The sequence below is a fragment of the Esox lucius genome, chromosome 17 (assembly GCF_011004845.1).
Source record: "Esox lucius isolate fEsoLuc1 chromosome 17, fEsoLuc1.pri, whole genome shotgun sequence".
Taxonomy (NCBI): domain Eukaryota; kingdom Metazoa; phylum Chordata; class Actinopteri; order Esociformes; family Esocidae; genus Esox; species Esox lucius.
Genome location: NC_047585.1, coordinates 34,136,531 through 34,163,327, shown reverse-complemented (window position 1 = coordinate 34,163,327; position 26,797 = coordinate 34,136,531). Strand labels below are relative to the sequence as shown.

At 41.1% G+C, this 26,797-nt stretch overlaps 1 protein-coding gene across 1 annotated transcript in view; it reads right to left on the bottom strand.

The window, feature by feature from the left end:
- Nucleotides 1-26,797, bottom strand: part of kcnb1 (potassium voltage-gated channel, Shab-related subfamily, member 1) — a 47,236-nt gene that overhangs the window by 17,087 nt on the left and 3,352 nt on the right. The gene's annotated exons all lie outside the window — the stretch shown is intronic.

The window sequence follows — 26,797 nt, the reverse complement described above, 5'->3', positions numbered from 1 at the left end:
GTCTTTCTGCATTCTTTGAAGTGTCTCTAATTTTTTCCCCTAATTTCCTTGCTTCACATTCTCTTCATGTATCAGCTGACATAAAGTACAGATGCTGAGTGGTTTGGGTTATTGTTTAGAAAACTAGAAATTTATGAAGACTATCAATCTGAGCTGGTATGTTTCTGCATGTCCAACCTAAACGGTTTGAGTACAATCATTCCAATCACCTGGAATTGTTGTGTTTTGCAATGAGAAACTATAGCTTCTATTGCCGAAATTCAGTTAGGTGCCTCTCCGTTTCATTCTATTAGCTTCCTTTTGGCTCTGTTTACTTCCATTGGGTATACCCCTGTATTGACACTAACACCCTTTGTGATATATACCAATGGCTTTAGGTGAAAAAACTAATCACCCATGTTATTTTCCACACAACAACTTCTCTGAGAGTGGAATTTACACAGAAATGCCACCTGCATATGATTCAATACTGTGCATTGATACCCATTATCATTTCTCCTCCAGTTTGCTAGAAGTGATTTGCAACATCAGAGTGAAAATGTGTAATATTTTTAAGAGTTAGATAATGTGCTGTAATACAGGCTTCTAACTGTGCATGTAGCAGTTTAGGCAAATCCCTCCCTCTCTCCCTTTATCCCTGCATTCTGAAAGAGATGGAGTTACCATGGAGATGGGAGGAGACCTTGTCTTCCACATTTCCCACAGCATGGCAACATGAAGAAAATTTGCTCTCAACATATTGACCAGCATAAACTGTCCATGTTTTTTGAACTTGTGTATTGGACCAGATGTTATGTTTTTTTTTTTGTCTAATTCATGATTATGGACTTTCCCATCGCCGCAACTCAAGTGTTTGATTTAATTTGGGTTTCTGTTATCTGTGGTGAAACCAAACACTTTAATTGCTGCTATGAGCCAAAATCATGAATGAAATAAAGGGTCAAATGTGGGGGATAACCTAATATATAGCATACAATGTTTGTCACCAAAACCACTTACTTTCAAACTTGGGATTTCCTGGCTAACTTACAGATTCAGCCCAAAACAGTTTAATACTGCATCTTTAAGATAATATTTTTAAACATGGGGTGTATTGTCTCTCAACAACTAAACTCCTTTTTTTTTTATTAATTCAGGGAGACAAATTCAAAATTAATGACCTGACAGCAAAGGTCAAGTGGGATGTTTTGGAGATCCTTTGCTGTATAAGGGCTTGAAATACTTGATTTCATAAAGTTATTCATTTCCCCAAAACATTACCAGCACATACAATAGACACATACAAGGTACATATTTTTCAGGCACTTGTTTTTGCATGACAGCACCACTTTTACAACCATAAACTCAATAATCCATCTTTAATTAGGATGGGATGTTTGAGTGAGTCAAGGGCTTAAGCCAAATCAATAAAAACAGATCCAGAAAACTGCTTGTTATCTGCAAAATTATATCATTTAGAACCTTTACATGTACTGAGATACAAGCATGACCAGCTCTGAAACCAGACTGCACTGCAGAGAAAAGACTAGAGATGGCGAGTTAACTGTTTGTGACCAGGCATTCAAACACTTTCAACAAGCAGAGCAAGATAGGTCAATAATTGCCGGGTTCTAGCTTGTTGCCTTCTATAAAAAGCAGAATGTCAGCAGCATGTTTCCAACCATGTGCAATTACATGTTGGTAATGAGATCATTAATAGTCAGTCAACAGAGGCTGAGATAATAGAGACACACATCCTAAGAAAAAAGGGGTCAACATCATCAAATACAGCAGATTTGTAAAGTTTCAGGTTATGCAGCTCCTTCTACACCACATTTAACAGTACTAGTTGAAAAGAGGTGGTTGGGTGGGTTTGTTCTGAAGGAAACAAGAGGCAGGAGCAGCAGGAGTGGGCGGGGCTGAATCAAAAGCATGATTAGCTCTGACAAAGTGACTGCTCTCAACAATTCTAGTTGTTTCAGTCGTGACTATATTCTCAAATTTAAGTGCTGCATACATCTGATAGATAGATACTAGGGTATTTAACAGTGTTGCGGTTGTGGACAAATGCATAGATAATATTGGTGGGGCCCAAATTATTGGCATCCTTGTAATTTAAGATAGCTAATGTTAGAAAAAGAGGAACTGTTCATTAGCTTGAAACAATGCAGAATCTGTCATTCATCACAAGCATAAATCCATAATAGTAATTAGAAACAACATCACCACTCGGTACAGTTCCAAGACCTAAGGATGTTAGATTAGGGTGACCACATTTTCAAACCCCCAAACCAGGACCCTTGTGTAACCGCACGTTAATGGACACGCACCTGTATGTACTTATGCACGCACGTTGGTCATCATGTGTGTTTATGGTTGGTGGAGCTTGAGGGGGAGGGGGCTAGGACCTTTGATGAGAATTGTTGCTTTGCGTCGCAGTTCTATGCAGTTGTTTGTTTGGCTCCGACTCGTATGTGGAAACACTACAGTATTATTATTATTGTGGTGAAAACAAGGACAATTTGGTAGTGAATGTCTGAACCCGGGACATTAATTGTGTTTTACAGATATTTGTCGGGACCTGCGACACCCAGCTTGAAACCGGGACAGTCCCAGGCAAACAGTGTTGATGATAGTCACCGAGGGAATCAGTATTGCCTTTCATTATCACTGTTTGACTATGTATAGATATATTATAATCTACATTACATACACTACATCAATACAAAACATAATCAGATTATGCACTGATATATTTCAACTCATTTATAGCTAGCTACAGCTATGACTGTTGCACCCATGTAGATGTGAAAATGTAAGTAGATATGACATTTGGTACAACCAATTTATTGGGGAGATACTGGGGAAGTCTGATTTTAAGATAAGCTGAGGCTGTACTGTACTGTAAGTTAAAACAATAAAGTAAGCAGGATTTCCTATACTTTGTGATTCAGTATATTCTTGTTTTATTATAATCTACCAGAGTAGTCCGCTACTTTTGCCTGTTCAACATATTCCCCACCAAGGCTAAATGTAGTACAACATTTACTGAGATACCAATCACAAAAGGATTGAAGAACATTTATTAATAAGCTGTATGTGTCTTCAAACTTTACACACATTCCATTTATTATTTTTAGTTTCAGTTCTTCAATCAATCAATGAATTTTAATCCTAACCCTTTTTACGTTAGCAGTTGTTACAAAGTGCTTTAACTGACACCGAGCCTGAAACCCCAAAGAGCAAGGAACAACAGTTAATAATGCCCAGTGGCTGGGAAAAACTCCCTTGTAGAGTACAAAATCAGGAAGAAACCTAAAAAGGAACCAGACTCAGAGAGGTGGCCAGTCCTCTTCTGGCTGGGCTTGTTGGAGATTCCCACAAACAACTAGCAATCAAATATCAAAGCAGACCTGGATGAGATCTGAATTGCATAATCTTCAACTCCTCTAAGAAATATCCATGTCCAGTTGCACAAGGTTTCTTTGAATTAATATAATACGTGGATATAAAAATGAACACATTTTTAAAATGTTTACCTCCCTAAGAAATACATGGTTCTGAGATGCTTCTACACCAAAATGTAATAATTGTTGCTATCTGCATTTTTCAATGATTTTAGGGAAGTTTCTATTGATCACCAACTAGCATTTAGTTTGATGTCAGTAGTGATATCTTCTGCTACAGCTCGCTTAATTGATGGGCACTATTCTTTCTGTTTTTACACTGGATGGTCGTTGGTAAGATTAACAATGGGTCTCACATAATTGATGACATAAACATCATCCTCCATTGTGTTATAGTGAGGAATTCATAAAAGATACATTTTGATAAGAAATGCTAAAGGACTGGTGCCCAGATTTATAACATGAATCCTTAGAGTTCATCATTTCTAGTAACACCAATACAACTTACAGAACACTGGTCTCTCTCACTCTTCCACTCCATATCTTTCTGATCTCTCTTTTCACTTGATCTTTTTCCTCATTTTCTTCTCCATTTGTCTCCCCTACCCTGTCTACTTAGTAGGTCACTAATCAGCTGTGACTGGACAGCAAGACATTCTGCCTGAACTATTCATCTCCTAAACCAATCCCATCCCACCTTATCACCTTCCTACTCTCAATTATTCATGCCCGACGAGATAAGGAGGAGAATCCAGAATCAGCAGAATCTATATTTATACCATTCACAGACTGCGGCCGGTCACCCACACCGTGCACACACGCTCACACACACCACAGGCCCAGGGCGGTCCTATAAATATCAGCAGCAGGCAGAGGGTCTGGTCTTTGTCCCCTCTTCTGTGGATCTGGAGGAGACTAATGAGATCCCATCAGAAAACAGAGGATGGAGGTAGAACGGTGTGTTTCAAATCCCCTAAGTCATCCAGAAGGCAAGAGAATGGCTGAATGGCTGGACGGAGCTGTCTAGTGCTGAAACAATGTGCCATGTTGCCGTGCAGATACGGCGGTATTTACTTTCAGTGACATGGAAGTGATGGTTCTCTAGGTGTTTCGTGCTCGACGACGGTATAGTGGGTACTAAACAGTGTTCTCTGCAATATCCACACGGGACACATTAATGCCAAATCTGCTATTCTGCCGTCATACAGTCCACCTCAGTTGCTTAGATACTGCAATCTGATGAACAACTGTGATGATCCTCCTGTTTGTTCAGCTGAGCCTTGCACCTGCCAAAACAAAGTTCCTCTGTCCAGCTCCATGGCCAAAACCACAGTGGCTCCAGACGGACTAAAATGGAAAATCCCTCTATTCTATTTTCAGACCTATTTGTGTAGGAGTTGCCAAGGCAGCATATTTACACCGATCAGCCATAACATTATGACCACCTGCCTAATATTGTGTAGGTCCCCCTTTTGCCGCCAAAAACAGCCCTGACCCGTCGAGGCGTGGACTCCATTAGAAGGTGGGCTGAGGTATCTGGCATCGAACGTTAGCCGCAGATCCTTTAAGTCCTGTAAGTTGCGAGGTGGGGCCTCCATGGATCGGACCTGTTTGTCCAGCACATCCCACAGATGCTCTACTGGATTGAGATCTGGGGAATTTGGAGGTTGAGTCAATGCCTTGAACTTGTTGTTGTGTTCCTCAAACCATTCCTGAACCATGTATGCTTTGTGGCAGGGCACATTATCCTGCTGAAAGAGGCCAATGCCATCAGGGAATACCGTTTACCATGAAAGGGTGCAACATGGTCTGCAACAATGCTTAGGTAGGTGGTACATGTCAAAATAACATCACCCCTGAATGGCAGGACCCAAGGTTTCCTAGAAGTACACTGACCAAAGCATCACACTGGCTCTGCCGGCTTGCCTCCTTCCCATAGTGCATCCTGGTACCATGTGTTCTCCAGGTAAGTGACACGCACGCACCCATCCATCTACATGATGGAAAAGAAAACGTGATTTATTAGACCAGGCCAGCTTCTTCCATTGCTCTGTGGTCCAGTTCTTATGCTCACGTGGCCATTGTAGGTGCTTTTGGCAGTGGACAGGGGTCAGCATGGGCTATGCAGCCCCATACGCAAAAAACTGTGATGCACTGTGTGTTCTGACACCTTTCTATCAGTACCAGCATTAACTTTTTCAGCAATTGATCTGTTGGATCAGACCACACGGGCCAGCCTTCGCTCCCCACATGCATCAATGACCCTGTCGCCAGTTCACCGCTTTTCCTTCCTTGGACCACTTTTGATAGGTACTGACCACTGCAGACCGGGAACACCCCACTAGGGCTGTAGTTGTGGAGATGCTCTGATCCAGTCGTCTAGCCGTCACAATTTGTCCCATGTCAAAGTTGCTCAGATCCTTACGCTTGCCTATTTGTCCTGCTTCACTTGCTGAATGTTCACTTGCTGCCTAATATATCCCACCCACTGACAGGTGCCATGATAAGGAGATAATCAGTGTTATTCACTTCACTTGTCAGTGGTCATAATGTTATGGCTGATTGGTGTACATATTTATATAGATTATCAGTGTTATTTACTTCACTTGTCAGTGGTCATAATGTTATGGCTGATTGGTGTACATATTTATATAGATTATCAGTGTTATTTACTTCACTTGTCAGTGGTCATAATGTTATGGCTGATCGGTGTATGTATTTCTATAGATTATCAGTGTTATTTACTTCACCTGTCAGTGGTCATAATGTTATGGCTGATCGGTGTATATATTTATATAGATTATCCGTGTTATTTACTTCACTTGTCAGTGGTCATAATGTTATGGCTGATCAGTGTATATATTTATATAGATTATCCGTGTTATTTACTTCACTTGTCAGTGGTCATAATGTTATGGCTGATCGGTGTATATATTTATATAGATAATCAGTGTTATTTACTTCACCTGTCAGTGGTCATAATGTTATGGCTGATCAGTGTATATATTTATATAGATTATCAGTGTTATCCACTTACGGCTAAGGCTGATTGGTGTATATCTGTGTCTATTACGATCCTCCTATCAGTCTGTGTGGTTGTTAATCATTTGTAGCGATGGGCAATTAGTGCATTTTGAGGTTGGTTCAGGTTTGGATTTCTCCTTTTGGATTTTGTTAATGTAGCCTTTAATATTTTTTCAGTTAGATACATATGTGGAATTCATTTTGTATGACTGAATGCCCTTGTGTTGAGTATCAAGCAAGTAAGTGGTTGTTCTTCAAGCTAATGCTAACTAGCATGCTTGCAGATACAATATATTTAAAAACCCAAAGTAACATTTTATTAATGATTAGAAATGTATTAACTGTATTTTGTTCTGATTATTATTTTACATTAAAATAACTAAAAAACACTGAATTATTTCTGGGGTTCGTTGTTCCCATTACTGCAGCGCTTATCAGTGAAACCATAATTGATTCACGTTACTCTAATAACATATTGTAGTAAAAAAGTAGTGTATTACTATAGTGCAATTTAATTAATTCATTATTTAATTGAAGATTGTCATTATCTCTTGTATTCTCTCATAAGTAGCTAGATAGTCACCCGCCAAACAAGCATGTAATGTTGACATTTTTACCATAATTTAGTTAGGACTGTAGTAGATAGCATGGCTTGCTAGTGGCTACTTCCTAGCTAATTGCAGACTGCCTAATGCTACAACAGAGCCATCTGATAAAGTGATTATAATTCAGTCATAATCCACTGTGCACATTTATGGTCCTTGTATTTTATCACAGAATGTTCTGCGCTGATCAAGATTGTAAAATTGCCTAATTTATCTGACTCCTTCAAACCAACCCCCTCCTCTCATGAATTATGTTACATTTCTCCTGATAATTTGTAATAGCTACTCATACAAGAAAAAACATACAAGTTGTCAGCTACATTCTTCTAACTTATAAATAAGGACCTACGGTCCTTAGTGAACAAGTATGACACTTTTTCATTTATTTTAGCCAGTAAAAAAGTTGAAGGGACTTATATTGTATGTTAAACCTCACTTTCTGTTAACTTTTTTATATATTAGAATAACTCGGATTAAGTTCCTTTCCCAAGATTCCCAAGCTGGCTTACTCGCTTGCCTGAGCCAAATCAGTAGCTACAGGCAGTGTGGCCATTTCCAAGCACATTACTGGAGGTTTTTTGGTGTGTATAATTCTGTTATAATGTGTGGCCCTTTAATTGCACATCCCACAAGAGAAGAAAGTGCATGTCTAGCCATGGTTCTGTACTTCTGTTGCTGCTTATTCCTTGGCAAAGTTTGCAATTATAACAAATAATAGATAGAAGTGTTAAATGTTCTTGTGCTATAAATCTGCCAGGTAGGCCTTTGGGAAGACCTTTGAAGTTATTGTTTTGGCGTGCTAATCGGTTATACAACACACAGAGACACAAACAGCCATTAGCCTACTTCAGAAAAGTTGCAGGAAATACGAATCACTGACGCAGCCATGAATTATGAGAAACCAGTTACTTTTAACTACCCTTCCACTGCAATATCAGCTGCTCCATCATACGTGTGTATGGCTGAATCCCAAAGCTTCCCCTCCCTCTGTGCCCTCCGTTTGTGTATTCATGCGCGCCTCTCCAATTTGCCCGTGTGTCCAAAAGCTGAGGGGGCAAAAATTATCATGGGTCTACACACTAACTGCCAAACGTTTAGTGGCATACAGTGGAGTCTCCCATCCACTACAATACCATGGTGCTGGCCTTCATGGTTCCTCCAGGCTGTGCTGACACAGTTCATCACAACCTAAGCATTCTGCTCTGCCACCCTTGGTCTACTGGCCATCCCACTACAGCAGGGCAGCTCCTGCTCAGTCAAATGCACAATACGCTCACACACACACACACACAATCCTCAGATCAAGCATGGCAGTAGTGACAGTTGCTATGGTGACGGTGGTGGTAGGCTGTTTAGCATTGCAGTAATGGCAATGTAAACCAAGCATGCTGTGAGGGGGCTGGGGTGGGTTGGAGACATTCACAAAAACAAAAGATCTACCAACAAAAGAGTAGACAACAAACACTTTTGTTGATAAGACAGAGATTGTTACTCAATCCATTCATTGACAGAATGCAGAAGAAGCCTATCTGCCTCAGCACACACAGTCAAGCAGTGATGCTTGTCTCATATGAACAATGCCGAATATGCCTTAGTGAGATAAAGATGAAGCTGAACGTGCTTATGTCGGAAAGGTTTGACCTTGTGTGGTAAAGATCCCATTACAGGAAAGACCGGTCATATGTACTGTAGCATGAGGGAGGTACAGAACAGTGTGTTGCCAGAACCAACCTAAAGCTTTAAATAAACATCAACTAAACAAGGGGAAGCCGTGTATCACATGGTTTTACCCGTATAAGGGGTATTCCCTGTCCTTGGCAGTTTTCCCATATCCCGCTGAGGATGTAAGGAAAATGTCATCAAATGACATTAGCTCGCAAATCCACCTTACGGATTTATTGTTGGACAACAAAAGCACCTGGGGAATAGTTTACGACTGTATAAAAAAATTACTTGTGGAAATAAGTTGTATGCATGTGATCATAACTGTTTGTATATACATGTGCCTGCGTGTGTGTGTGTGTGTGTGTGTGTGTGTGTGTGTGTGAAAAGCATTTTGACAAGGTGAAATTGGGTCTGGTCAAGGTGAAGGTCCCCTTGTTCTGACGGTCAAGAGCCTGTCTCGGATTTCTCTCCAATCAGATGTCTCTTGGCTGTCTTGATAAATGTTTTCTCCTGTCTTCTATTTCTGTCCTGTGGGCCTTTGCTCCGTCCTCCAAGTCAAGCATCCACCAATCACATCTCTAAAACGGATGCTGCCCGAGAAGATTCCGCCCTTGACATCAGAAAGTGTGTGACTGTGTCCCAAATCTCACCTGGGTGCCCATAGGGCTCTGGCACAAAGCAGTGGATAAACTAAATGAAATGTGCCCTCACTGGCTTTGTAAAACACATATAGAATATTCTGTACCAAGGGGCAGTCAGTTTGGGCATTTATCACAGAAACAGAAAGAATTGTATTTGGGGAAAACCTTATCTAGATCAAGCACTGAATAACGCGGACACTAAGATTGTGGAGAATAAACTCTTGATTTCATCAGACAAGGTCAAAACATATGGATTTAGTAGTTAATAACATGGGTCGAGGTAAATCTGTGATAAAGCATTGTTCTGTTTTCTTAACATCACAATTGACCAAAAAATGAAATCTACTACAGACTAGGACTACAACCCAGTACTACAGTCTTGTGCCACACAGATGAACATAGACAGACTGCAGTTGTCACAGAACGGAGCTGCACACAGAGAATTTAAATGAACACGGAGGGTGACTGTCAACTGCAAGCATCGCAACCTTTTTTAGGTTGGACTTGAAGAGGTATATGCACATGGAGGGCATGTGCAATGTCAGGATGCATGTGTGGTTGTCTTTTCCTAACCTTTTCCAGTTAAAAAAAATGCCCTGGGAGAAATTGTGAGTTGTGTTTGTATAAAATGTTTAGACCTGTGAAAAGACGAGGACATCATTTTGTCACATTCAAAGCGGCCCAATTCCCCAGCTTCGTGAGGATACACTTGCTAGTTCTTAACTATTTTTCTGAGCTTAAGACCAGGGCACCTGAAAATGTTAACAAACTTCACTTTGTTAACCCAATAAAACAATTCTGGAGCTATATTATAACATGTAATATCAGTAGCCAAATTGTCAACCCAAAATGAATGCCAATCCCTGGATAATGTTGCAGTAAGTAGTAAATGTAGGGTATAATGTGTCAGAATGGTGATTTTGGAATCCAGAAATAGTTCCAATCTAACAGAGTCATACTCTTACAGCCCCTCGACTTTAAACAGTACATCTACCGTAGTATGTGGGCCTTGTTTTGGCCCCAAACAAAACACCTTTTTGAAAGGTCTGGCATTAATCTGGCATTAAAAACCATTTGATCAGTCACACCAGCCTTAAACTCATGGCCTTCGGATAATTCATAAAATGCAAACTCCGGTAGCTCTGGGTTGAAGATGTATCCCCCGATCCGACCATCGTCCAATTTCCATGCCTGTGCCACCATATCCGGGTGTAGTTGATGGATTCGGGTTAAACTCTGCATCGGTTTCTTCGAGGCTGGTATGTTGATTGCATCTCTGCGGTCCATTTGTAATTTCTTACCAAATCGCTGAGCATTGATCGCTGCACAATCCGCCATGTTTTGTATTGTGTAGGTAAGTTTACTCAGGCAAGACTGAATGACCATCACCGATGTCTGTGTGGTTTAAATACACAGACCACGGCAATCATCCCATAAAACATGAAAGGTTAACAACCACCGGTTGTAGGACATCTGTTGTACCACTTGTCAGAAGATAAAACACCGGGGGGTTTATAGAATTGCCGAACACCATTTGTTAAACACCAATCATCTTGCCGCTGACACAGCACTTGTTTATTGTCTGGGAATTTAACATTCTGGAACCCTAGGACCCATTTGTTAATCATCAAACATAACCCACCTGTTATAACAATAGTCTGGTTTGCTCATCAGGCGTTGTAAAACATCAAACACTGACACATCAATGTAATCATAAATTACAAAGTCACCGGACATGCATACGTCACTCCAGAAGTGCCACCCTAACACACGTCATACAGGCAGTCCATATGTCACAACGGAAGTCCAACCCTACATGTCCCGCCCACCTGTCACATCAATCTGTAAGTCCCGCCCTCCGGGGCCATAGATCACCATTCTGACACATTATACCCTACATTTATTACTCACATTTTTTAGAATTTTATGCTACAAAACCATCTCAGTTGTTTGTCAGGGACAAATTGCAGTTGCTTCATCCCTTTTCGGACAGTGATTGTTGAAAAATAACCTAGTCTGTAGTGCCCACAATTTTTTTTTCAACTTGCAAAGCTGATGCAAACACAAAATATTAGCTTGTTTCAATGTTTGTAACTTTGACATTATCCAGAGCAAGTTACAGTTAGTGGATTTACCTTACAGAAATACACTGTAAGTGAGGCAACCACAAGTCCATATGACCACTAAACCAGGTTAAAATTGTATTTCAGTCCACCAATCCATCACTCAATATGGATTTGAGAGTGGTTACATTTCTCCAGCACCATCCCTCAGCTTGTTCCTGAACTGGGAGGGGATGGAATCCGCTGATTGACGCTTTAATAAAGCACTGTGAAGGACTGTATAAGATGATTAAAAAAGCATTCTACTGCGTGATGTCGCCGAAATAATTGGTGGACTGATGCCACCAGCTGATTTACGTAGTGCCTCAAGGGGAAAATGTGAGTCTAGAGCTGGTGAAGATGCTCTCAACGGTGCAGCTGAACAACGCCATGAGGATGTCAGGGCCCAATGCCAACTCTTTTCAGCTTCCTGAGTGTGTCTCTGAACTGTCCTCTATACAACTGTGTGTGGTGTGTTGTGTGTGTGTGCGTACACCAAGGAACTTGAAGCCCTCAACCTGCTCCACCTCAGCACTGTCAAAAGGGAATAGGTAGTCATCTGGAAAACACCCCAGGTCATTCTGGTGGCTGTAAGAGGTCTGATTCATAGCTGCCTCTGTTCTACTGCTCTGTACTGAGTGTGTCTGCTGAATGTGTTGACCACTCTGCCCGTTTAAACCCACTCATCATTGTATTGCTGACACGGTCATTTTTACAGAGCAAAGACTGAGACCATTCAGGGCCACTCTTCCAGGTTGTGAATGCATGTATGCCTACACACACACACACACACACACAAACACAGAGGAGTTAAAAAGACGCAATGTTCAGATGATCGGATAAACCTAATAACTTTCACTTGGCACATTTCTCAAGTGTTTCTTGGCTGCTAGATTGTTGCCATTTTTCCAAATTGGAGTTAAGGTGCAGAATACATTTCCATGCTTTGCAATAAAGTTTGAATTGAATTGATGTATTGAGTGAATGTGTGGTTCCACAGATGACAAGTTTAATTGGTATAGGCAAAGGGCTTTTTAATATCAAATAATCTAAAGGATAATAAAGGATGTATTATTTTCGTGCCATAATTCCTTTGAAGCTTTGTGGCATTTCTTTATAAGCACACACAAGAATCAAAGTAACCAGGAAACAGTTAGTTTAAAGGCCATTTAGCCATTCCAACTCATGCAATGAACTAGACCGTTCTACCAAAAATAGGTAAACATCACAGCACATGTGCATTAACACACAAACACATTGACACGTCCTATATTGTTAGCAAATTAATAACAAGACATTTTCCTTATTATTTGATATAGCGAGTGGAACTTTGTTTTTTCGATGAACACTAATTTGGATTAAGATCTCACTGATGTCAGGTGATTTTTCTTTTTTCTAATCTAACCCTCACATACTTAGCAAGCATGCTAATTCAGACCAGGGTCATTTCAAATTAATAGATGTCACTGGGAAGAACGAGCAAAATAAATCCTACAACTTCTATTCAGCCTGGCCAGCATGCTGTATGAGTCAAGATAGCATCTTGCAGATCCTTATATTTCAATTGATATCATAGATTTTGTGTGTGTACTGATCTATAGCAATATCTTGTCTGTATGAATGCCATCTTACTGATCATTTGACCACAGCGATGCAGCAAGAGACCAGGCAGTGTGCAGAGGAGGACCTCACATACTGTAACACATTGACTGTGGTTGTGTCATTTTGAGTCACAAAACTTGTTCTCAGGAGAGTGACTCTGTTGCTTTCCGTGTTATTTACGAGGAAATATTTGCTATGATAAGCCCCACTATGATAAATGTTCCAATTTCTCCGTTGGGAAATACAATGTATTGTTAGGGAAGTATAATTTTGTATACATTTGTTTTGTAACATATGCACTTAACAAACAAAATGAATGGAGAAACAAGATTACTGGGTCAAAAGCATTTATGGCAATACAGTCTTGCCCAAAATGACTAATTTCTATTCCTGGTCATTTTAAAACGTTAGTCACAAAAGAACATGCAAAGATGAGTCGGTGTTGTTGCTTTTGCCTGTCCCGAAAGTGTCAGTAATTGGCCATATCTTGAGTGGGAACTAGAAGGTTAGCCTAATGTACGTTTTGTGCAAGTTAGATATTCTTTGAGGAGTAGGATTGTTTGTGATCTGCAGACAATTCAAAACGGAGGAAATCCATTATGGCGGACCTTCACAGGCAAATAAGCCGAACCCTAACCCTGACCCATTTTGGTAATTATACAATGCTATGATTTTAAGTCAAACACAGTGAGAAACCTTTGAAAGTCAGCATCTTCAATTGCTTATAATAGGGGGGATACATCTTTTTATTTACACTAATATGTTCATAGGGGGTGAATATTTACAACTGCTGGACCTGATTTGTTTCCCCGGCGTGTGGGTCCCTGTGCCTACTGTGGGTCGTTTTGCTGTAATAGTGAAGTACAATTCTTACATATGGCCCCTTTAACTTTCAGGAATTCAATAGAAAATGCATGCCACAGACATCAACGAGATAGTATACATTGAGAAATGTAATTGCCTTGAAAAAAAAATCCAAATATGAGGTTGTTTTCAACAACCATGTTTAAAGTGGCCTCAGAAAACACACATGGTCTACCAGCATCAACCGTTGTCTCTCATAAAAAAGGAGAAAAAGCATCTATATCAAGTCTCAAGTTGAAGTCTCACGCCTAGTTCAGCTGGCCGGCAATACAAAGTGCGGCCCTCTCAATATTCAAACCCAGGTCACCCATGTGAAAGGCTAAGTCGTTAACCACTACACCACAGAGCTGTACATTTGCTGGGTGTCAGTATAGCATCGTGTGTCTATCCTGAACAAATCCTCTTTTACCAGTGGCCATTTTAACAGTTAATTGGCCATTTGTGAATGACATTGATACAGTTAAACTGACTAACGTTTCTTACTAAGTTTACCTCCACCACAAACAGCGTCTATGTATTGCGTTTGCCACTGGCTGTTTTAACAGCGTATTAGCCAGTAATAAGATTTTCCGGTATCTACTAACTTACTGGAATAGTCATAAGAATTGAGCAATTGCTAGCGAGAAAGCTATTTGCCAAAGCTATTTGATTTCATGGCATAAGAATGTATTTTTTACTTTCATGGCAAAACAACATACTTTCATTCGTGAATAACATTTACACAATAACTATCAATAAAGGCGACGATAACTAACTTTTTCATCAAGTGAAGAGACGAGGGAATCGTGGAATCTACCAGAAATAATTAATAAAAGTCGTTGCTCTCAATAGATTCGAACTTAGGTCTTCCACATGAGAGGCACTGTCTTTAACCACTACACCACTGCAATACACATTTCAGCAGTCGCTAGACTCCAATGAGGATTGTGTTAAACTGACTAACGTTTCTTATTAAGTTTACCTCCACCATAGCGTCTATGAACTGTATTGCTTTTGGAACTGGCTGTTTTAACAGCTTATTAGCCAGTAATAGGCTTACTAGTATCTACTAACTTCCTAGGAATAATCATAAGAATTGAGCAATTGCTAGTGAGATTGAAGATTAACTTTTCCATGCCAGAAACAGTGTCAATATAACCGTATACAGTTTCAGTTAAGGCTTACTATAATGTAACTAATGTATGTTGTAGCCAGCAAATGTGTTTGTCTATCCTGACCCTAAACTTATGCACGGATGCGTACTTCGAAAATCCACCAGAAACTGAGTGGTCAGGACAGTCTGTAAGATTACAATAAGTTATCTATTGTCTGAAAGTCTAGGTTATTAATGCCACAGTGAGTTTTGGCTGTTCTCTTAGACCAGTTTACTTCACTGTCATCCATGTACAAGAACATGGTCAAGTACAGGGCCACAAAAGTCATTAGAGGTATTTGTTCTTCTTCCTGTACATAGAACCAGTTTAAGTGTTAGCAATTGTGGAAAAACTGTAATAGGATTATTCCAACTATTTATGAATAAATAGAACTGCGAGAAACAGCGCTTCAACTGCATTCTTAAATTATTCAATTAAATGTAAATGCACACAATCTTATGACGTTACCCTAGAGGTGAAACACATGCCAGCCAGGTTACATTCATATGTAAGTGTACTGGTTATGAATGCATGGCTCTGCCTGTTTTAAAGATTTAACAGATTCTCAGTCTATAACAGTGTAAGAGCATAGTGGTTCAAATGATAAGGCTGATAGTAAGCAAAATAGTAATCAGCAATCTTAAGAAAAAAATGTACGGTAATAAAAGGTAGTAAAAAGGTAATAAAAATAGAAATATGTCCAAGATTAATTTCCACTTGATTTCCCTTGAGTAACACCAAGTGAGAATTTCGATTTCAATGATATTCCAAATTCTGTGGAATCAGGTATGACTTAGTAGGAGGATGTGATGAGGCAAACCATTTTACAGATGAATCTATAATCTGCGATTTTCAAGGTTATAACACAAATCTAATTTGAGGGTTTATTGCTAATCTGAGGGTTACTAGTAAATAACATGTATTTTAAAAGCGTTCCTCAATTTCGTGAAGTTTTGTAATATTTTGAACTATCTAGCACTAATGTAAGACATCTCAGCGTCACAAAACAGGTCAGATCAACTGTGGGACAAACCAATTTTCTAGCCCAGAGTACTTTCTGCAATGAGAACAAATAGTCGTTGTGATTAGAAATGACTTACATTATGCAGTCTTATTCAATAAAACATGAAAGCGATGGTTTCTCTCTCTTTTTCATCAGGGCAGGGCTGCCTTGCCTCACGCTGGCGATTCTGACCGGTTGCTCATTGCTCACTACTGATCCTGACGAATGCATTCTGAATGATCAACAGGATGTGACTGTCTAAGACATGGCAGTTGGTCCTCAGACCATAACTCACACCATTACCCATTCCTCATCACCCCCACTTTCTAAAAAGTATGCTGGGTCACCCCATCCCTGACCTGTCCAGCCAGTCCCAGAAATAATCACATACTCTAGTCTGAACAATGGATGTATTCCTGTCGCCTGTATTCCCCCCTCTATCTGAGAAATCCCAATATGACACTACTGAATCCAAATCCTATTGAATTAAACAAGACGCATTCTGCAGCCGCCCCGTGGTTCGCACTGTCAGCTGGCGATGCTTATGCAGGATGTCAGTGTATATGTGGGAGACTCAGTGTGTTCGTGGCTAACTGGCCGGGACCAGCGCCAGAACTAATTTGTTGCCCTGGCATATCATTTCCATGGGGGGACTGCATGTGCATGCTCGTTAAAACATGTAGGCTACTTTTAATATAAATAATAAAAGCAAAATTATAAATATTTAAATATTTAATTTCTTTGGCCAATCAAATATTTCTGTGGTGTTGGGTCGATGTCAGGTCACGTGTGAGTATATTGTATGGTGGAGTTGTTTCTAACCTAGTGTTTTAGCTCTGTCATACAAATCCATTAGCTCCCAGATTCTATTTCAGTACTCTCTGGGTGTGTGCTTGCATGAGTGTGGGCATCAATGTGTATGTGTGTGTGCGAGTGAGTGTAGGTGAGTGTGTACATGCCTGTGTATGTTTGTGTATGTCTTTGGATGCTTGTGTAATTCATGTATGTGTGTGTAAGTGTGTAACTGTATGTGACTGTTAGGAAAAGTGTGATATGGCCTTCAAGAAGGTCTTAAGAGTCATAGTGACTGATCAGAGCGAGGTCCCTCTGACCAGTCACTATGACCTTAGGGTTCAGGATGATTCTTCAAGATAAGCTCTTTAAGTGAGGTCCCTCTGACCAGTCACTATGACCTTAGGGTTCAGGATGATTCTTCAAGATAAGCCCTTTAAGCGAGGTCCCTCTGACCAGTCACTATGACCTTAGGGTTCAGGATGATTCTTCCAGATGAGTTGTTTGGAGCGAGGTTCTTCACATCAGTCACTATGATCTTCAGATTCAGGGTGCTTGTTCTACTGGCTGGTTCCCAAACAGCTCTGTTCACTATACAGTGCACATGGTTTGACCACAGCTGAACCATGCTGCCAGAGGGAATGAAGCCTCTGGTTCCAGGCCTGATTCAAAGAGGGCTCAGCTGTTTATGGACAAATAACAGACGAGCAGATATACAGCCACAGACTGCCACAGACTGCCATGACTGCCACAGGCTGCCCTGCTGCCACAGACTACCACAGACTGCCAAAGACCTCCACAACTGCCCCGCTGCCACAGACTGCCACGACTGCCCTGCTGCCACAGACTGCCACAGACTGCCCTGCTGCCACAGACTACCACAGACTACCACAGACTGCCACAGACCGCCACAACTGCCCCGCTGCCACAGACTGCCACGACTGCCCTGCTGCCACAGACTGCCACAGACTGCCCTGCTGCCACAGACTACCACAGACTACCACAGACTACCACAGACCGCCACAACTGCCCCGCTGCCACAGACTGCCACGACTGCCCTGCTGCCACAGACTGCCCTGCTGCCACAGACTGCCACGACTGCCCTGCTGCCACAGACTGCCACGACTGCCCTGCTGCCACAGACTGCCACAGACTGCCCTGCTGCCACAGACTGCCACGACTGCCCTGCTGCCACAGACTGCCACGACTGCCCTGCTTCCACAGCCTTCCACAGACTGCCACAGACTGCCCCGTTGCCACAGACTGCCACATCCTGCTGCACAATTGCAAATGATGGGAGCATATATCTGTGGCCAGCACTAATGTCATGGAGGCAGACAGGATATCAGGCTGGGAGCACTGTGATAAGCCACTTTCTCCTTCCCTTTCTAGCCATCGTCCAGCAGCCATGGAATAACTCTATAATCCAGTCTACTGGCCCATCTAGGATGGTAGTGTCTGACTAAAAAAGGCTATTTTTCTCTAGTCCTCAATAGCATAAGTGGTGTGTGTGTGTGTGTTTGCATGTTTTGTCTGTGAGTGAGTGTGTATGTGGGTGTGTGTGGGTGTGAGACATCAACACATTGACAAGGAAACCAACAGTCTCATTCATCTCCTCTCCTCGGTATATAATTGACAACTCCGTAACCTACCTGTCACAATGCTTACTCATCACAATTAATGCTGTTTAAATGCTAGCTACTCATCACCTGCTCCTGCTAGGTTGATTGTGAATCAACAGCATGGCCCAGTGGACTGGATCTAATTCCACAGCTGTTAGAGATATTCGCAGACACACACACACAGAATCACGTTACCCGGCACAAACACACCAAAACAACCGGCAAAGAAACGAACAGTGAACTCACCAATGACACACACAGCAAAACAAACACACACAACTGACTCACCTCACACATACAAAACGCAAAACAAACACACACAGCCGACTCACCTCACACAGACAAAACGCAAAACAAACACATACAGCCGACTCACCTCACACAGACAAAACGCAAAACAAACACACACAGCCGACTCACCTCATACACACAAAATGCAAAACAAACACACACAGCCGACTCACCTCATACACACAAAATGCAAAACAAACACACACAGCCGACTCACCTCATACACACAAAATGCAAAACAAACACACACAGCCGACTCACCTCATACACACAAAATGCAAAACAAACACACACAGCCGACTCACCTCATACACACAAAACGCAAAACAAACACACACAGCCGACTTACAGCTCGGCGTCAAGCCAGGTGTCTGTTTGTGTCCGTCTAATTTATGAGTGGGAATAAAGACAAACAGCTTTAATTTGTCCTCTAAAGTATGACATGAGAAAGGCATAATTGGAATTTATTGCCTGGATGTCTGACTCACAATGCCAGTTGACTGTGCTGTAATTTCTAATTCCCCAGTGGTTGGTTGGACAGGGACAAAATGAAACCAATGTGGCACTTTTATTCTTTTTCCCTTAGCGTTGTTTTTTGTTTGCTCTGAACACTTGCCCGGAGCTAAACTCATTTAGACACTAAATTCAATTTCGGAACTTTCATATCAGATCCAAAATAGAATGTTCGGTCTAAAACATCAAAGTTAATTTCCAGTTTGCTGAGTGATTAGCAGACATAGGGAGAGATAGAACATGAGACAGAGAGAGGGCTGGGGCAGAGGTAGGAAAGGAAAAGTAGCAGCAGTATTGGACAGTAGGTGTTGGTGAATTTCAGTTCAAAACCTCCCACAAAATGAACAACTATAGTATCTGTGTATTTTCTGCACACTTCAATATTCTTTCGAGATTTACAGTCTACAGCAGGGGTGTCAAACGAAGGGCAGAGGATCTGCAGGTTTGAGTTTTTTCCCATAAATTGGTTCCCAGTTAAGGCCTAAACCACCAAGCGAGGGTAGAAACTAACCAATTAGTGACCTAAGTAATCAATCAAGTACAAGGTGAGAGCGAAAGCCAGAAGACACTTGGCCCTCCACGGAAACTAGTTTGACACATCTGGTCTACAGTATAAAATCAAGAGCAAAACTCGTTACGGGAATTCTGGAATATTCTTACTACTGATGCCACCGTTAATAATAGGCTTGAGTTTTTCCACTGAGTTGTGTTTTGCAAAAGAAAGAATAATGCTCGGCTTTTTAGGGTATAACGAAGACCAACTGACAATTCAATTAAAAGTATCTTAGCAAATGAGAAACAGGACAATCTGGATTAGCTAGATTTTTGAAGCGGTGAATTAATTATATTTATCAATACCTTGTGATATTTCCAACCAGAACTCAACATATCAACTTGTTTTATTTGACTTTTGGAAAGCACAAATTTATGATTAAAGAGTGAATTCTTTAATTAAGTCAGGGTGTAAATAGTGAAAGGCTTGGCTCATCACGGGTGCAGAGGAATAAATTACAGTGTCATCAGCAAAAAAAGTAATGTTCAAATGTTTCATAGTATCTACAATGTCATTTATATTCATAGACTGCACCTTACATCCCAATTCTGTTTTTGTCTTTCCTTTTCATGAGCTGATGTCCAAGTGAGAATTCTACTCAATGCTTCGTTCATGGGAGCTGATAAAGATTTGTTCTAAATTGCATTATTAAGGCTTCATATTTTCATAAGGCCGTTTATTGTTATTTCAATGTCAATAAATTAATTATAGATGCAGTATGTTAACTAGCTAGTTAATATTAAGTGGATTCCAACAAATGTTAGATAGCTAATGTTAGCATTGCTAAATATTATAGACGGAATTTACTTGCTAATGACAACATTGCAACATCTTTTAAAGTATTTTTGATAAGACGACAATGATGGCAACGTTGTTTTCTGCTACTGATTAGCCTACATAAGCAATGTTGTATATTAATATTTTCCAGCCCCTATGATGTAATTTAGACAAAATTCTAATTAGACCCAGTCCAACTTAAAGTCGTCATGTGGCTTCGGTGTCTATAGGATGTTAGTTACCATGGCAACAACGTGACCAAGTGACTGAGGTGCAATCCACGAATACAGCGTGAACACACAATACGAAGAGCGTGTGAACACACTCAATGCACTCTAAAGTTTACTGCAAAAAATGCCAAAACCATTACATTTATGTCATTTGGCTGAAGTTCCTATCCAGAGCAATTAACATACATTATTGATTGCATACATTTAGTGCTTTTTATACAGAGAGGAGAAGAGGAGGTGAATGAGACAACTGGAAGCTAGGCAAGATAAAGTGGCCATGATGACATGAGGGCCAATTTGGACATTTTGCCCGGACATCAGGATTAAAACCCCTACACTTACGATAAGTGCCATGGGATCTTAAGTGACCAGTGAGTGTCAGGACACCCATTTAACGTCCCATCCGAAATCTAGCACTCTATGCCGGGTGAGGGAAGAGTGGCACTCGAAACAACTTCCTATATCATCTGGTCTCCCATTTAAGGGAACAACTCAGACAGACTTAGCTAAGGTTCAGAAGCCATCCAGCAGTAGGATGCAGGGAGGAAAGCCGCTGGCCTGTATTGTCCTCTTCCACTGAATGTATTACTCCATCCCATGGACATAGCGGTTTTATTGACAACGGTGAGCATCCTGAGGTTAATAGAAGTGAATGTGGAGAAAAAAGCCTGCCTGGGCAGGAAGTGGACACAGAGATCTGCACTCATACATCTGTGGTTAGACACAGTCTTTGGTAGTATGGCCATAGAACCGGATCTGATTTTAACTGAGGTAAACAGGTCTGTGGTCAGCAGGGATAAGGTGACAGTGAAGGGAGTTGGAGAGAGACAGACACAGAGAGTTGGAAAGGAGAGAGGGAGATAGAGGGCGGGGCGGGGGTGGGGGGGTAAAACAAGAGAAAGAGGGAGTGGGGTAAAGAAATTAGGAAAGCTTCACATTGGGCCTGGTGTCTCACAGAAAATAATTAATGTGACATTTCCCTGACATTTAGTTAAATGTGAAGTGGAGGAGCCAAAGGAAAGACAAAGAGAGAGGAGAGATAGAGAATAAGACAGAGAGAGAGCTGGGGCAGAGGTAGGGAAGGAAAAGTAGCAGCAGTAATGGACAACACAAGGGGAAGTGGGTAAAACAACCACAGATTTAAAGAGGTGACATAGCAACGTCAAGCCTTCGATGCTTTATGTTTCTCTTCTGTGCACAGTGTTGACGCTGGAGCTGTAGAGTACTGAAGGTCACTGCACATCTTCTGCATTAATGCTTAAAGCTCAATTAAAAATGGAATCACACATCTTAGTACTTGGCCAGCTGCCACTGGCAGGGCCTAACTAAGTAATGCTACAGTCAGGAGGCTGTCTGACTCTCTCTATTACACACATTCAAAATACACACACGCATATACAAACAGACTTACACGCAGGCATGCAAACACACAAAGACCCACACTAGTGCCCTGTATCCACCTCTTTTACATAAATATAATAAAATAATATCCTTGTTGCCAGGTAACTGTTTTCCTGTGCTATTTGTTTTGACGAGTGACCATCTGTTGATGGTTTATTGTGTGTGTGTGTGTGTGTATATGTGTTAGTGTGTTTGTGTGTGTCTGTGTATGTGTGTGAGATTATTACAACATTACTCAGCTGAAGTATTGCAGAAGGACTTGGGGCTCTGTTGATAATACACGTCCGAAATATGGTTGGCAGGAAAACGCATCAGCTGTGTTAATGCTTTTAGTAGTTTGGGTTAGTGGTCTTACATGTCTTTTAAACTAATTAGGAATTGATAAACACTCCCACATATTGTACGGAGGCAGCTTTTTCCTGGCACCCAGACATCTCCCAATACCAGACTGGTCGTGACACCCCACAGAAGAGTGATGTACCCTTTACAGTACGTCCAAACGGCTATCTTACCGCAAGCACAGACAGTCATTACTTCAATACATAACGTCAGGGCATTGTTAACCACACAGTACCGGTGCAGTAAAATCTTTACCCTTATGACAGAGATGTCTATGTTTTATAGTTAATAACAAAAAGAAACATTATAACAATGTGTTCATTTTATGTCGCATGCTTTTCTGGTCATGATTATCGATTGGCCAATTGCTAACGTCAGAATGAGTAAGACAGAACGATATAAGATCAATCCACTTAAAGAGACAGCTTGACTCTTCACAATCTTACAGTAGACTAAATGACCTCCGTAGACATAAGTTAACCTGATAAACAACGATTTTGCTGACACACTGTACTCTCATCTACTACACAAAGCACTGCTTGCAAAGTACTGACAGCACTTACATTATCCCTCCACAGCCTATCTGTGGGTAAGTATTTGAATTTATGTATAAAACATGTGCATTCAGTACAGGAATGAACTGTATGTTTTTTAGTCACCTTAATTTGAAGGCACAAAAAATGTAGTTTTGTGGAAATATGTATCATAGCATTGTCTGGCTACAACATGCTGTAAAATGTTACTTTAACTCACATGTCAACAAGAAATACAAAGCATGGTGACAAGTTGCTGAAATTAAAGGCATTTCAGTTGCAAGAGAGAGGTTTTACTGATAAATAAGCAGTTTTGACTGAACCCCGCGCCACAGCAACACACCTGACAGAGCACCCCAGGCCATGTCTTACTGAAACTTAGATTTATTATTGTATTAAAAATCATCCCAAAAAAGTGGCATGGACATTATTTGCACCCCAGAGGAAATATTTAATTGCACATCCTTTGTCAAAGGTAACTGCATGTAAATGATTCTTGTAAGTGTCTGTAAGCTTTCTGCACTTTTCTACTGGCAACTTGGCCCACTGTTTAGCTGCGAACCATTTCAGTTTTGCAATGTTTCTGATGGTTTCAGCTCCGTCATCGCTTTTCTGTAGGAAGAACATCTAGACTTATTGCTGCCTTAAAGTCCTGCACTTCTACTTTGGCCATTCCTGACTGCTTTTTGATGGGGTCGTTGTCATGCTGGAAGACTCACAACTTTTGACAGAGATCCAATTTGTGGACGCTAAGTTAAACATTGCACCGCCTTATTTCATGAGGACTTTCATACTTTCAAGTGCCCCAGTACCTAAGGCAGTGAATCAACCCTGGATCATTAACAAGCCTACTCCACATTTAACGGTAAGTGTTGTGTTATTTTCTTTCAATGCTTCTTTCGGTTGTCTGCAAACATAGCGCTGATCTCCTCTGCCAAATAGCTCCGATTTTGTTTTATTGATCCACTGGAGATTTTCCCAGAAGGATTTAGGTTTGTTAGGATAAGTTTTGGCAATGTTAAATCAGGCTTCCTTGTGTGTCTCCTTGAGTGTTTGGAGGATAGTGCAGAGAAAAGACCTTCTTTGGATCAGCCTGTGGAACTTTAGCTGTTGTACAATGTGTTTGTCAAACGTTGTCCAGATGACCACAGCTCATATGGCCAAAACTTCTTGGTAATAATGTACTATACTAACACAAATTCCAAGATACCAGAAGATGGACTTTAAAATCTTGGGCATGTTTATGTTTGAAGATAATAATATGACATCCTCAGACAGTACCTTGATTTTAATTATTAGAATGTTCTTTTTTCTCATACTTAAACCTTGTTGAGTGGCAAAATACCCTGAATATGGTACATACACTACCTCAACTACTCCATTAACGCAACACATTGATAAGGATCTAACCTAAATTCCTCCATTAACCCAAAACATTTGTAAGGGTCTGACCCTACCTCAACTACTCCAGTACACCTACACACTGATCTGGGTCCAACTACACCTCAACTTATCCATTAACGCAACACATTTATCAAGGTCTAACCCTACCTAAACTAGTCCATTAACTCAATTCCACTGATCAGGGTATTGAACCTACCTCAACTATTCTAGTACCCCCACAGACTGAATATGGTACTGGCCTACCATAACCACTCCAGTATCCTTACACATTGAATATGGTACTGGCCTACCTTAACCACTCCAGTATCCTTACACACTGAATATGGTACTGGCCTACCATAACCACTCCAGTATCCTTACACACTGAATATGGTACTGGCCTACCTTAACCGCTGCACAACCTCTACAGTGCCGGCCCTAGCCTTTTGAGGGCCCTCTGCAAAATTTTATTTGGGGCGGCCCCCTCTCGCTTAGTGGTCTGGGGCTCATTAGAAGTCGGGGACCCAAATAAACTGGAATCAAAATGGATTCAGTACTGGCCCTAACTCAACATCTCCCATATCGCTACACACTAAATATATTAAAAATCATATAATTACAATAATCTCATCTGGAAACATTTTAAATATACACTGAACCAAATTATAAACGCAACACTTTTGTTTTTGCCCCCATTTATCATGAGCTGAACTCAAAGATCTAAGATCTCTGAGATGTGACATTCTCTATGTACACAAAAGGCCTGTTTCTCTCAAATATTGTTCACAAATCTGTCTAAATCTGTAATAGTGAGCACTTCTTCTTTGCTGAGATAATCCGTCCACTTCACAGGTGTGGCATATCAAGATGCTGATTAGACAGCATGATTATTCCACAGGTGTGCCTTAGGCTGGCCACAATAAAAGGCCACTCTAAAATGTGCAGTTTCACTATATTGGGGGGATCCAGGGGGGTCTGTAAACCAGTCATTATATGGTGTGACTACAATTTGCCTCACGCAGTGCAACACATCTCCTTCGCATAGAGTTCATCAGGTTGTTGATTGTGGCCTGTGGAATGTTGGCCCACTCCTCTTCAATGGCTATGTGAAGGTGCTGGATATTAGCAGGACCTGGAACATGGTGTCGTATACGCCGATCCAGAGCATCCCAAACACGCTCAATGGGTGACATGTTCGGTGAGTATGCTGACCATGCAAGAACTGGGATGTTTTCAGCTTCCAGGAATTGTGTACAGATCCTTGCAACATTGGGCCGTACATTATCATGCTGCAACATGAGGTGATGGTCGTGAATGAATGGCACAACAATGGGCCTCAGGATCTTGTCACGGTATCTATGTGCATTCAAAATTCCATCAATAAAATGCACCTGTGTTCATTGTCCATAACACACGCCTGGCCATACCATAACCCCACCGCCACCATGGCCCACTCGATCCACAACGTTGACATCAGCAAATCGCTCACCCATACGATGCCATACACGCTGTCTGCCATCAGCCCAGTACAGAGAAAACCGGGATTCATCCGTGAAGAGAACACCTCTCCAAAGTGCCAGACACCATCAAATGTGAGCATTTTCCCACTCAAGTCGGTTACGACGACGAACTTCAGTCAGGTCGAGGCCCTGATGAGGACAACGAGCATGCGGATGAGCTTCCCTGAGACGGTTTCTGACAGCTTGTGCAGAACTTATTTTTGCAACAGCTGTCCAGGTGGCTGGTCTCAGACGATCTTGGAAGATGCTGGACGTGGAGATCCTGGGCTGGTGTGGTCGGTTGGATGTACTGCCAAATTCTCTGAAACGCCTTTGGAGGTGGCTTATGATAGAGAAATAAACATAAAATTCACGGGCAGCAGCTCTGGTGGACATTCCTGCAGTCAGCATACCAATTGCACGCTCCCTCAAAACTTGTGACATCTGTGGCATTGTGCTGTGTGATGGAACTGCACATTTTAGATAGGCCTTTTATTGTGGCCAGCCTAAGTAACACCTGTGCGATAATCATGCTGTCTAATCAGCATCTTGATATGCCACACCTGTGAGGTGGATGGATTATCTCGGCAAAGGGGAATTGCTAACTAACACAGATTTAGACAGATTAGTGAACAATATTTGAGAGAAATAGGCCTTTTGTGTACATAGAGATAGATCTTTGAGTTCAGCTCATGATAAATGGGGGTAAAAACAAAAGTGTTGCATTTATAATATTGTTTTTTGTTTTAAATATATTTTGCTAATCTAAATTCAGACAATCCTCATCAATACAGATTTTGATCATTGTAAATGTATTTAATATACATTAAATGTCAACA